This window comes from Quercus lobata, chromosome 4 (assembly GCF_001633185.2).
Source record: "Quercus lobata isolate SW786 chromosome 4, ValleyOak3.0 Primary Assembly, whole genome shotgun sequence".
NCBI classification, from domain to species: domain Eukaryota; kingdom Viridiplantae; phylum Streptophyta; class Magnoliopsida; order Fagales; family Fagaceae; genus Quercus; species Quercus lobata.
Window position 1 is genome coordinate 36,363,355 of NC_044907.1, and position 14,566 is coordinate 36,377,920.

The following is a 14,566-nucleotide window of genomic DNA, read 5'->3' on the forward strand; positions in this document are numbered from 1 at the left end:
ATATGGCTCTCAGCTGTGGGCTGTTCTGTGGAAGCTTGAACTTCCATTTAAATTCCTTATTTCCTTTGGAAACTACAAAATGATTGTCTACGAGCGATTTAGGGAGATAGCAAAATAGGAATCTCATCACTGATGCTTCTTGCCCTTCATGTGCTATAGAAGAGGAATGCTTGGATCACCTATTTATTACCTATTACTTAACTTGTGTGACATGGTTCAGATCACCACTCCCCATTAGAAGGTACTTGAGTCAAAGTCAAATCATAATTCTGTTGCTACTTAGCTGGAAAGAGTGTATAAAGCATAAGGCCGGTGCAATCACTTCACTCTATTTTCTCTCAACAATCTTTGGGCTATTTGGATACATTGAAATAAAATAGCGCATGAAAGAATAAGTGTTAATGCTAGGTTTTGAAGTCCTAAGTCGTAGTGCTTACCTTTATACTATTTGTAGGGATGCAACAAACACATGTGAAGTGGACACTCCTATTAAAGCACCTAATGTACTTTTCAACAGTTTCCTTGGCAGTATAGCACACAATCAGACATTGAAGGTATGGATTCCTCTCTCTCTTTTTGTGATATATCTATATGATGGTGTAAAACCAGTAGAGAATTTGGTAAATATAACTATTGTTGTTAGGTTCATACAGTAGTATGTGTAATACATGAGGTGTGATTGAAGATGAAAAATCAGGGATAATTCCTCTAGATATGGTGTAATTGGATACTCTTGTTGGGGGCTGTTTCTTCAGTCAGTATTTTGGGGGGAAATGGGCAATTGGTCTGCATCTGCCCATCATCCAATGCATTGGCATGGAGGTGTAGTTCTTTTTGTATAATTTTTCAATAAAGAAAAAATGTTTATGTTTATGTCACAGTGTCAAACTAAACTTTCTGGCATTTAATTGTAAGCTTCATTCTTTGAACTTCAATAAATATATAGATAGTGGGGTTCAAGAAACATGTTACATATATATTGCGTAAATGATCCTTGGGTGTCTTCTTTAAAGTTATTTAATAGGAATGCTTTCAAGCCAATTCATTCAAAGATATGTTTAAAACCATTTGTCTGGTTTTGAGAAAAGAAGATTGTCTTGAATAATCATGTTCTTATTTTTATATAGGGGGGCAGAGGTGGGGCTGTAGTTTAAATGCTTTGTACATCCTAGTATTATTTTAAAACGCTCAATGAATTTCCAAAGGAGGGGTTTGATTCCTAGCCACTAGTTGAATCAATATGGCTGGTTCAGGTGTTTTCATGTTGAGATAGGGTGCTTAAGGCTACCTAATACAGATGCATTTGTGACAGCTTTAAAAGCAAAGAAATAAGTACACACCAAGAATTAGCATTTGATTGTGCAATAGAAGTTGTAAGCAACACATGCTTTATAATTTTGATTACGGTTTATTGCATTTGAATGGCTCTTAACTTTTTCGTAATTCTTGTTTAGATGGTGATAATTGTAATAGATCCTCATAAATGAGCAATTTTGTCATCATCATTCAGCTGATCTTTCTAGCCTGTCTTTCAAATACCATATGGGCCATTTATCTTCTCTTGATCCTTTGCACATTTATTTTTTTAAAGGAATATCATGGATCAACTATTTTTTAACGGGACCATGATGGTTTTGCCTTATTTAATGGCATGACATCTATTTGAGTGTTTGATTTTAATGTTTCAGGTATAAGGAAAAAAAAAATGAAAGTAAAGAATCTGATTTTAGCCATTCAAACAAGTTTCTTAGCTGATTTATAGCTGGATGGTGGTGTGGATCTTTCAGTTTCATCCAATTCTAAGTTCTAACACAAAAACCCATTTTAGTTTTCTTTGGGTAATCTTGTCTATGACCTTCATTTGGCATCCTGATCGCAAAGTAATGTTTACCATGTTGGTTGATTTTTTTTTTTTCGAAAGGATTATGATGTATTCAATTTTGGTGTTTCATGTTTTTCTTTTTCTATTTTGGCCTATACATTGGAGGAAGATTGTAAAGTATTTAAGATTGTTGTAATATGTTATGCCTCTCCCTTTTTAAATTTTCTTTCTTAAGTTTTTGAACTTTTCCCTCCCATTTGTGTGAAATGAAGTAAGAGGACGGCTCTTTGCTCAAAGTGAGAAAATTTTATGAGATATTACTAAATTATACAAAAATTGCATTGTTTATTCTTATATTTAAAGAATAAAGTAGATATCATCTTTATTCCATTATATATTGTCCTTTAAAATTGTTATTGTTGATGACTGACATGAATGTATATTCTTATGTTTATGATTGATGGATAAACATATCAGATACAAGAGAAAGAGTGATAGAACCAGTCGCAAGGGGAGTGATAGAACCAGTCACAAGGGGTCCTTTACCGTTTTATACTACCATTCAAAGGAAAAATTTTATTCCCATGGTCAAATATAACTAACCCTGATATAGATTGCCATGCCTTTCTTCCATGTAGAATTTGAATTTCTATACATAACCAAAGTTAAGGGAATCTTGATGTTCAATGTTTAGTGCCAATACCTTGCTGGCCGATTGGTACTCTGTATCATACGTGTTCCCCTATAGGAGAGGCTAAATGGGATTGAGCAGTACTGCCCTTTCTCCACATAGCTTAGCAGTACCTTGTGGTAGAGGGTGAAAAGTTGAAATGGCAGCTACTTGTGGGATGGTGGCTGGGTATGATGTTTTTAGCGTGGGGGTAGAGATGCTGATTGATGTAGGCATAAAAGTATGGGTATGATGTAGAGTGGTAAATTTTTATTAATGATTTTTTACATTCCTTAATGCTTGTGGAATGGATATCAAATACTGGAGGAGAAGGAAGTTTGATTTTGAATACTGTTATGTGCTGATTAGTTTGGGGTTCTGAAATTTACCATCTTTATTGCAGAGAAATAGGACATTCTTGGAGGTCTAATAAGCTGAGAAGAAGATATTGTGCAATCCATCAAATTGTGAGTCGAGTCAAGACCTATGTGGTTGCTAGAGGGAGGTTCAAGAACCAGTTCTTTATAGAGCTTTATGTTGTGTTTACTTGACTCTTTTTTGGATAAAAGGTTCTTAATTCTTAGTGATAGTCTTTGTTTTGGCAGTCATAAGTTTGCCACAATTTGCTTGCCTTTGGGCTTAGATTCTTGTAACAGATGGCTGTTTGTTGTGTTCCTCGCCAATCAAAGCACAAATTTGGTTGGTTGTGCTTTTAAACCAAACAGGTCTATGCTAGTGCAAGCCACCTTCTCTTAGTCATGTTTTGTAAGGTCCTTTTAAATAATCTTTGATAAATTGGAAGGTTTTCTGGCCTCCAATAAAGTTGCAGTTAGTATTTGTACAGTTAAACAAGTTGGTAAACAATGAGCACCTGCGTCTTGGCGTGGTTTTCACTTATTACTGTCTTTTTTTTTGGTAAACAGAGGAATAGCATTAAACTAAGAACCAGAAATCACAGGACAAAGCCTGGATAAATACAACCCATTAGCATCTTCCTCAAGGAAGGATAAAATGTCCATAGGCGGACTTTGGAAAACAATAAACTCTAAAGATTGACTAGCTCCTAACCTAGCCAGCTTATCAGCACACCGATTTGCCTCTCGATAGCAATGTTTAAAATAGATCTAGTGAAGCCGGGTGATCAACGTCCTGCAGTCATCCAAAATGGAAGACATAATACTATTAACGAACTAGGGGTTAAGAAAAGCATCTAGAATACCTTTAGCATCTTTCTCTACTTCTATTGAGTCAAAATTTCTGCAGCAGCATAATTGAAGCCCATCACGTAGACCCCATAATTTAGCGGTTAAGCTATTCGCTGCACCAATCCTCCTAGCAAATCCCGTGATCCATTGCCTTTGCTCATCTCTAATGATACCTCCACAGCCCGTCCTGTCCCCACCTAGCCCAGAAGATCCATCAGTATTCAATTTATACCACCCCAGCTGAGGCTTTTCCCATCTAACCTGCTTCATCACCATATGACTGGGTTTGCTAAGCGAAGAGGCATAAAAGGTGAATTCCAAGGCCTTGTTAGTGATCTCTTTCGCTAGACTGGGGTTTTAAGTTTTCCCATTAAACACCACCTACTTCCTGCTTCTCCATATAATCCAGATAGCAAATAAAAAGGTTGTTCTCCAAGGGGGAGCGCTGGTATCTCAGCAACTCCCCTTTTTTCCGTTCAACTCAAGCCACTTATGCAGATCATCTGTCCAGAAATTGTGATCATCCCATCACACCCCCAACTGGATCCACACGGGTTTAATATTCCTACAATCCCGCGAAGCATGGATAATTGTTTCAAAAGTCCTACCACAGAAGGGGCAAGTACCATCTTCAAGCATTCCCCTTCTCACTAGACAATCCTTAACCCCAATGCTATTATGGAAGGAAGCATTGCCAGAAAAAAGTTTGGATTCTTGGAAGCATATCCACTTTCCAAATCCACTTACCGGAGAACTCCTCAGCATGCAAGTCTCCCATAGCAATTTTATAGGCACTCCTAAGCTCAAATTTACCTTGGGTCGAGGCAGACCAAGCTAATCTATCCCCACCCGAAGAAGTAAGAGCACACGGAGTGGCTTGGATAATAAATTTGATGTTTTGCGGGATCTCAAAGGAGAGTCATCTCCAATCCTAGATTCCATCCTTGAGAATATCCTGAATCCTTAGCTGTTGATCTGCCAGAGACAAAGGACATTGAATCATTTGACGCACCAAGCATTCAGAAGTCCAATTATCATACCAAAACTTAAGATTGCTATTGCTACCAACCACCCACCTGACTCTCCGATTGAAAGTATCAGCCCCTTTCTTTAAAGCTGACCAAACCTGTGAGAAAGGGAGATTTCTCACATTCCTAGATTGAAGTCTAAGGGTAGTACAATATTTAGCTCTCAGCACCCGAGCCCAGGGGGAGTAACTGTATACCTATGACATTTTAACATTGGTTTTTTTTTTTTTTTTTTTTAAAGATTTAATCACTCCAAGAATATGATTATTGCTAATTTTCATTCAAATAGTGAATGGTTTTTAAGTAAAATTGAAAACTTGTAGTTTTTGGATAGCGGATTTTGAATCTGTTTTTAATAATAATTGTAGTTTAAGAACTTTTCATTTCTTTTGGTGGGATACTCTCTTGATATCGTCCCTCTTAATCCAAATTACATCATCCACAATGGCCTGCCTTTTGGAAGCAAAAATTTCTCTTCTCTACCAACATGGTCTTATTGCCCCAAAAAGGAGTAAATTTCATTAAATGACTAGATTATGTACATCATCTTATTCATAATTCCAAAGATATGTTAATTTGGAGATCTGATAAGGCATGTGTGTACTATAAAATCCAGTTGTCACTTATTCTTTTCAAAGCTCTCCCTCATGAATTGAATCTCTTCTCCCTCATCAAATATGTAGCTTCTTGGCACTACTAATATAAATAAAGTTAGTTTGTCCTAATTTTCCATTTTTTCTTTTCAAAGCCTTGGTAAGTAGTCTTCTTCGTGGAGAAAGCAAATTTTCTTTGATTCACAATCCTTTCTTGCAATGGAACACTATCCCCTCGTTGATTGTGCAATCACTTTAGTTTTAGGGCCACTCAAGAATTGATCTTCATTTTCAACATTAGTTTTTGTTATTTATTGATTCCATCAAAACTAGAAATGTTGAATTCACATCCAATAAATTATCCATGTATAGTTTTTGGGTTAATTTTGTTCTACCAAAAACTTTTTGACTTTGAAGATATTTAAGGCCCCTGACTATATTTATGACAAAAATCAGTATACTAGGAACATTTCAGCCTATTCACTTGACTACCCACTCCAAGTCTCAATCTTGAATCCTGATAATGAAAGTATAGCAAGGACTCCGAATAATATATATAAGTTTTTCATCCATGCTTGCATGGACTTGACCATGAATAGAGCATCTATAGTTTCCCTTCCGTGCTAAGGACACCCCCCCCCCCCTCCCCCCCAAACAACGGCTGAATACACAATCATTTATGGTAGCATAGAACACCATGCTCAAAATTTTTGAGATGGGAATAATTTCCTCAATGTTACAAAGTAGAGTCCAATGAGCAATAGTGTGAGTTTAGGAATTACTCTTTCTAACTACATGTAAAGCTTGCCAACAATAGCATAAATTTGATGCTAAGCTAGTATCCGCTATTAATGGTTCAATGGACTAGTGAGATCTGCATAGAGAACTTTGGATTCGTTGAATTTCATTTAGTTCATCAAAACCTTTCTAAAAAAGAGCTTTGAGTGCTGCTCTTGCTTCTGCTATAAGAGGACCATCCATCTATCCTTATTAGCTTAATACAAACCAAATAATGTCATTCTTATGGTCATGGCCATCTGTCACAACACATGTTTGGTTGTTTGTTAATACTGCATCAAAATTAACTTTGACAAAAGAGGGAGGAAGAGATGTTCATGTTCAGGTACATTTGTACCTCAGTAGTGGATTCCCAGGCTTGCAAATGAGTTTTTGTAGTTTGTGATGTGCTCCCTGCCTTGGATCAGTTATAATCCTATGTACCATCTGTCTACTCCTTTGCATCCAGATTACATCACAACATATGATAGCATACATTGATAAATTTCTTAACTCTTCTAGTAGTAGTGGGACCTTGATGGAGCTTTTGAATTGAACACTATTCAGATTCATTCCTCCATAGATGACAGGTTGAGCTCTTCAATTCTAAAAGGTCGTTGGGGATGACCACAAATTCTGAGTCACTACGCACATTGAGATAGGTGCTCTATGGACTCCTGGGCTACATTACACATCATGCAGTTTAGGTCTTCCATTGAAAATATCAGGTTTAGATCACTTCTGTTATGGGAATTTTCCACATAATTTTAATTGTCATGAATTTTGAGTCTCCACAACTTCTTCCATTTTACTTTAGGCATAAGACCACTCTCAATAGTTGTGTTGGCCAGTCTGATATACAGTTCTTGTTGAGAAGTCTCCACTCTAATTAGGGGTCTTGTAGTGCTTAAGCTAGCTGAATCTTCAGCATGTTTTTTTGTAGTTACTGACTCAAATAGCTAGTACACTTCTTGTCTATTCCATCTTCATGGTTTTGTCAAGATGAGCTCAAACACCCACTTAATCACCTGGCTCATGTGTTAAGGTTGAGGCAGTTTAAATCCAGGTATGTAAAGAATCCACGAGGAGTTCCAAACATCCCCTCCTACTCCAATTTTTCAACAAATTCCAAAAGGTCTCTCTTCCACCCAGGATTGACTTCCACACCCATGATCCCATACTAGAAGAGGGAGCCAACATTAAGGTTATAGTTCTTACCCCATTTCTATCTTTGTCAGTATGCTCCATTCAATTTTTCTATCATTGTTCTGTTGATGTACTCCTTATGGCTAAGCCCTAGTCCCATAACAAGTTTAGGCTTGAGAATGCTATCCCAAGCTTTTATGTAGAATCCTCTTATGTCTTCTTTCTTCCCCACCAAAAGTTCCCAATTATCTTGTCGATTTGTTTACAGGTTGTTTCAGGAAATCCTATTGTTGACATCATATAGTTCAGAACTTCAGATAATGAATCTGATCAAGCTTTAGCTGTCTAGGAAATTTTTCTTTACTTACAATGCCATACCTTTATTTGTATATTTTTTTGACACATGGGCTAGAGTATACGATAAACCTCTATTCTTGTGTCTTGTTTTCTCTATCTTTGTGTGAAGATTCATATGAATACTTGAACTAAATAGGAGCCGATGTTAACAGTGAAACAATAGGAAACCAACTGCGAAGAATGATGCTAATAAGCCTAATATTAACATCACTAGTCACAAAAAAATATTGAGATTCATAAGTAATAGTCTTAAACCCATCTTAAAATAATGTAATTATATTAGAATATATAATATATATTATGTAGGTCATTTTTCTGTACCCCTCTATTTTTTGGAGGAATGGTACCCACTTAAATCTAAACCATTAATTCAATTGTGTTATGATCTTATCCATTCATTTATTTTAAGTGGATACTAGTAACTGGTAAAACAAGTAACATATATAAACAAAAAATCAAAAACAAAAAAACAAATCAGACTCTTCTCCTATGCTTCTCTCTTCTCTATGCTCTTCTTCTATGCTTCTGCCTCTTCTCTTGCTTATTTCATCTCACTTCTTCTCTTCCAAACCAACCACAAGAAACCTAGCGGCCACTAAACAAAACCCCTATGGAAGACCCACGAAAGAATAAACAAAGTTATTCAATTCCCTCCCCGGCCAAACCAACCACAAGGTCCACAAGAACCCAAACGGCTAACCCACCAAAGAAGTTGGGTTCTTCAATTTCAGTCATTTAACTATCAACGCATGAGTTATATGTAAGTTGTCTTAATTTTTATTCACCATTACTAATCCAAGTTGTGCTTGTTGATGGATTTAGGGTTTTTATTTTTTATAGGGGATTTGGGTGTTGTTTGCTAACTTTGTTTAGAAAGTTGATTTGGAATTTCCTCCTATTTGGTACTAATTGACACTTAGTCACCAAACAAATTTGATTACTTACATGTAATTTTTGTTTCACTCTAAGATGTCTCTCTTAACTCTTCGCATTCTCTTAAACCTCTGTATCTCCCTTTTCCTTTAGTACCAAATCTGAATTCACAAAATATCAATGGGGTTTTATGGGTTTGTCTATGGATTTCTGTATTTCTATGAGTTATTGTTTGTGACTTTCTCCATTTTTTTTATTTTGTTTTTTTTATTTTTTATTTTTTATATTTATTTTTTTTTTATGTTTGTATTTGGGTTGTGTGGGTTTAGTTTGGATTTGTCTATCTGGGTCTGTATTTATTAGTAAAGTTGGGATTTGGGAATGGCAATGTTGTTGAATTTTTTTTATTTTTTATTGGGAGTTATATATGAGATCCAGAGAATTGGGTTGGTTTATTTGTGTTAAGGAATTGTTGGATTTTTTATGTTTTTAGAGTTCAATGTTGGATTAATTGAAAATGCAAATTAAGTGTTTGATGAAATGACTTTGTGAGCTATGTTTGATTTATTGACTGAGATGACTTTGATATCTTTCTCCATTTACAATGGTTATTGGGTTCTCAGAAGTATTTTGTTTGTCTAAGCTAGGTGGCTGCTTGTGTTTTGTCTGAGCTGTGCATGATTATTCTACTTCGATCATGTATTTCCTTTACAGGAAAGTTTTACTTCTGTCAATTGAGCTTTTGTTTTATATTTTTTATCCAAACTGAAATTAGGTTGAATATATATATTTTCTGTGAATGGTTGTGACTTGTGAATGAATGAATGTTAATTTTTAGTACTATATGTATTGCCTATAGCTTGTTAATAGCAGTAGATTTTCTTCTCTAGAAACAATCCTTAGCTAGACACTAGGCAACTCAAATTTCTCCGATGCATGGCTTACCTTAATATTGGTATGTACTCCTCATTGTCTATTGCTTCCTCCCTGCACTCTCACTTTTCTTTGGCCACTTCATTGTGCAAGCTCTAAGTGTGACCTTCTTGGTCTACGTGTTTATCATAACCATATGCCTTATCTCACTTGCTATCCTAGAGGTGAAATGGGCTGGTATTGGATTAGAAGAGTGGTGGAGGAATGAAAAATTTTGGCTCATTTCTGGGACTAGTGCTCATTTGGCTGTTGTGGTACAAGGCCTACTCAAAGTGATTGTAGGGATTGATATATCTTTCACATATATTTCTAAGTCAGCAGGAAAGGACATTGAGGACATTTATGTAGACTTGTACCTTGTGAAGTGATTAACATACTCTATCTACTGCATGTAATGTATTGATTTCTATAATTTTTAAAATTCATAGGGTATTATTGCTTAAACTTTTTTACCCTTCCTTTCCCATGATATTCATTTCCTAGTGAAAACTTTGCTTGAATGAGGATTATCTTACAAGTGAGAAACCCACTGAAAACAACATTACTCATTTTGTTTTAACTTTTTCATTATTCAGTCAAGTTTCATAATCTAGAATCTTTTAAATATTTTTTGAAACTTAAGCGAATTGCGTTGTAGTCTTCTATATTCAATTAGTGTAGTTTAATGGTTTAATGATGCTATTTGGCATATTTAACAGTTTACTGGTAGGATTAGCACCTTGCTATCTTGTTGCTAAAATTGAAGAAATCCAGTCTCTCCAAGTAACTTCAATGAAAAAACTATTATGCACACACTTATATATGAACTTGTCTTTTGATGTGTTTACCATTGTCTTTTGATGTGCTTACCATGTTGTGGGTATAGATAGTTAGCTATTAAATATAAGTTTATCACTAATACAATCATCACATAATGTCCTACTTTTTATTTTATTTTTCCCCCTTTCCTTTGTTTATTGTCCAATTTATTTTATTTAACTCATTGCTTCTCTTTTTTTTTTTTTTTTTTTTTTTTTTTTTTTTTTTTTTTTTTTTTCTCTTTAGAAAAATACAAAAGCAAGTGATATAAAAGCAAAGTTATTTACAATTGAAGGACATTGAGATCTAGTGTGGGAGGGATAGAGCTACTAGCATTGGTGCAAAATATATGGACGATGTAGTTGAAGTTATGACTGAGGAAGGAGAAAAGTGATGAATTCTCCTATTGCAAAACAACATGTCAACATTTGTTATCAATAAGTTATGCAATTGAGCCTTGCCATAGAAAAAAGAGTAGAAAAGATCCACTTTGAAATAGTTTTTTAGTTTGAGATTTTGAATGTTGTTAAAAAAATTTAAAAAAAAAAAAAAAAAACCCATTTATTTTTGGTACTCTCTCTCTCTCTAAAATATTTTAGTTGGCAAGAGTTGGGAAGATATTTTTTTAGTTGGCTATGATGGAAGATATTTAGTCAGTATCTTGTCAATTGGTGTATCAATGGCCTCTTTGTTTTGAATTTTGTGTAAGAAAACACATATTTTAGATACTTTATCGTCTCTCTTGATATAGAATTTTTTAGCAGTTAAGAACTTTGAAACAATTTTTTAGCTTGAGTTTTAAATGTTGTGAAAAACTCATGCATTTGGGTTCTCTCCTTATGTTGATATTGAACATTTTAGTTGGCAAAAAAAAAAAATAGTTGGTTGACATGACAGATTTTTAGTCATCATCTTGGCAATTGGATTATCAATGGCTTCTTCATTATCTTATGTATTTATTAAAAAATGTTACTAAAATTAAAATGTAGAAAGTTTAAGAAAAATAATAATTGGGAAAATTATTTTATTGATCTTAAATCCAAATCCAAATCCAAATCCAATTTTAGGTATCCACACAATGGAATTTCAAATCCTTCATTGTTTAAAAAAACTCAAATTAGGAATTTAAAAATTAATGGATTTCAAATCAAGGCTTTTTTAAATCTATTAATTTTAAAATCAATGGGTTTCAAATCAAGCAAGCAAATAGAGTGGTTGTATAACATTTTTATTGTCATTTTTAGGTTTTCAGGGCATTACGGTATTTTTTTTTAAGGTTTTAATTTGCATAGAGCTTTACTATTGTTTTTGATGGGACTGACAAACTCACCTCACTTGGATGATCTAATCAAATATACTCGTCCTCCTAGCAGGATATGGACGAACACAGGGGAACCATTAATGGGAGCCTTCAATGCCACAGACGGTTACCAATCAGTGGATAGACCGTTGGAGCCTCATCAGAGCCCATATTCTTGAGGCCTGAGACTTTACAAAAGGACATTAAAGCCACAATTAAGGCCCCAATGGCTAGGAACCACAAAACCGTATATATACACACTGGTCAGAGATAAACTAGGTACATAGACTCACCTAAAAGTATTCATCGATACTCTGATATTCAGTCCTCTCTTATTTTTCTCTAAAAACTCCTGTATACTGACTTTGGCATCGGAGGCGTGGTGGCAGGCACCACACCGGTGACTATCTTAAGGGAACCATTGTTCCACATTTGTAGAGACAGTGATGAGGACCCAGCTCCATTTGACGATTTGCACTTCATCAATTTCTAATATTTTATGGTCTCAAAATTAAAATTTTCACATTATATATTGTTGAAAGATATATTTTCAAGACCCTTTGGTTCAAAGATTAAAACCATTTCTAATGAACTTCTCTCTTTTTATTTCTAATGAACATAATTGGTATGTATTTTTAATGAACTTTTTTCTTTAGTTCTAATTTTTTTTTGAAACAGATTTATGAGATCATGTGTGTTACAAGTTGTAGCCTTGACATTCAATTGGAATTGTAATACTTGTATTCTCCAAAATAACTAGAGTTGTAAAGAAAGATGGTAGAAAATACTTGGGAGAAATGCAACCCATGTACTCCATGTGATGGTTATATGTTCAAATGGCCAAAGTTAACTACCCTAAGCATCAACCTGGGAGAAATGCAAATCAATTAAGCAAGGACAACAATCCTTTTTGTTATGGTTATACTTTCAACAGTACAAAGTGTACTCAAAATTGTATCTTACTTGCCTAAATTAATGAAAATAAATTCAAACCTACTTATGAATGGAAGGATTAGCAATGTGAATTTGGTTTGTGATTATTTGTCCACAAAGTACTGCTTATAAAAACAATGGAGAGAGAAGGGTTTGAGGTGACTGACAGGAAGAGAAAAGTGAGAGGTGAAGGCCTCTACGTCAAGGAGAGAGGTGGGAGGTGAAGGCTCTGCATTTGAGCTATGCGAAAATGAAAGAGGGAGAGAGGTGGTTTTTATTTATTTATTTATTTATTTTTTTATAAATTGTTGATAAAACTTAAATAAATAATATTGGTGATGTGGAAATTTGTTGAGGTTCCAAAGCTTATATTGCAAAATATGAGGAGTCAAACAATGGCTTCTTTGTTTGTTGCATGTATGTATTAAAAATATTACTAAAATTAAAATGCAAAAGGTTTAAAAAAAATAATTATTGAAAAAAAAATTGAGTGCTCGTTTGCTCTTTTGAATTTTGTGTAAAAGACACATATTTTGGATACTTTATCGTCACTCTTGATATAGAACCTTTTAGCCGTTAATAACTTCAAAACAATTTTTTAATTTGAGATTTTAAATATTGTGAAAAAACTCATGCATTTGGGTTCTCTCTTTCTGTTGATATATTACATTTTAGTTGTCAATAGTTGGCAAGACATTTTCTTAGTTGGCTATGATGATAGATTTTTAGTCATCATCTTGTCAATTAATTATCAATAGCTTTTTCATTACCTCATGTATTTATTAAAAAATGTTGCTAAAATTAAAATGTATAAGGCTTAAGAAAAATAATAATTGGAAAAAACATTTTATCGATTTTAAATCCAAATCCAAATCCAAATTTAGGTATCCAAGTATGGAATTGTATTTTGGAAGTATAATGTAATCGTGTTATTAATGATGATAGGTCACGCGACTCATACCAGATGCTTGGCAAAAAAGTGTGAAAAAATAAAAATAAAAATAAGCAGAAGTAAATAATCAAACTTTTATTAGATTTTAAACAAAAATCTTAATAGTGTTAACTGAAAGATAATTTTGATTAATTAGGGGTATTTTGGTCATTTTAGAGAAAAATTGGAGGTATTTTGGACATTTTTATATTTCGAGGGTATTTCGGTCCTTTCTCGATTTTAGGATCATTTCAGTCATTTTCTTAGTTGTATTTTGGTCATTTTTTAAGTTTCTAAGGGTATTTCAAACATTCTCTAGATAATGAGGGCATTACGCCCATTTTTTTAGTTCTAAGGGTATTTTAGTCATTTTTTGGGTTTCAAGGTCATTTCGGTCATTGTTTAGGTTCTAAGGATATTTCGGTAATTTTAGAGAGAATTGGGGGTATTTTGGTCATTTTTTAGGTTTCAAGGGTATTTCAGTCATTTTTAAAGTTTTTGAGGTCATTTTGGTCACATGTAATGTTGGTACTGCCCAATGTGACGATGGAACTATCAAATGTGAGTAAAATTAAAGTAACACTGAATGTGAGAAAAGTATAATTAAATTTAATATTGGAATTGCACAATGTGATAAATGAACCATAAAATTTGAGAAACAAATAAAGGAACTATTAAATGTAACAAAAGAATTGTCAAATGTGATGTTGGAACTACACAATGTGACAATAGAACTATCAAATATGAGAAAAAAAAAAAAGGGAACCACCGAATGTAACCAAAGAATTGTCAAATGTGATGTTGGAACTGTACAATGTGAAGATGGAAGCATCAAATGTGAGAAAAAAAAGTAAGGGAACCACTAAATGTGAGAAAAGAACTATCACATGTGATGTTGGAACTGCACAATATGAGGATGGAACTATCAAATGTGAGGAAAAAGTAAAGGAGCCACTAAATGTGTAAAAAAAAACTGTCATATGTGATGTTGGAACTACACAATATGACGATAGATTCGTCAAATGTGAAAAAAAAAATAAGGGAACTACCGAATGTGACAAACGAACTGTCATATGTCATGTTGGAACTGCACAATATGAGGATGGAATCGTCAAATGTGAGAAAAAAGCAAGAGAACTACCAAATGTGAGAAAAAAACTGTCACATGTGATGTTGGAATTGCATAATGTGAAGATGGAG

At 34.1% G+C, this 14,566-nt stretch overlaps 2 long non-coding RNA genes across 2 annotated transcripts; both read left to right on the top strand.

Annotated features, from left to right (window-relative positions):
• The first annotated feature begins 6 nt into the window (after positions 1–6).
• Positions 7–3,385, top strand: LOC115983829. Its single transcript, XR_004090266.1, has 2 exons — positions 7–554; positions 1,689–3,385. It is a non-coding gene; the product is annotated as an uncharacterized LOC115983829 (long non-coding RNA).
• Positions 3,386–8,090: 4,705 nt separating this feature from the next.
• LOC115987725 lies at positions 8,091–10,737 on the top strand. Its single transcript, XR_004091203.1, has 2 exons — positions 8,091–8,358; positions 10,449–10,737. It is a non-coding gene; the product is annotated as an uncharacterized LOC115987725 (long non-coding RNA).
• Positions 10,738–14,566: the final 3,829 nt, after the last annotated feature.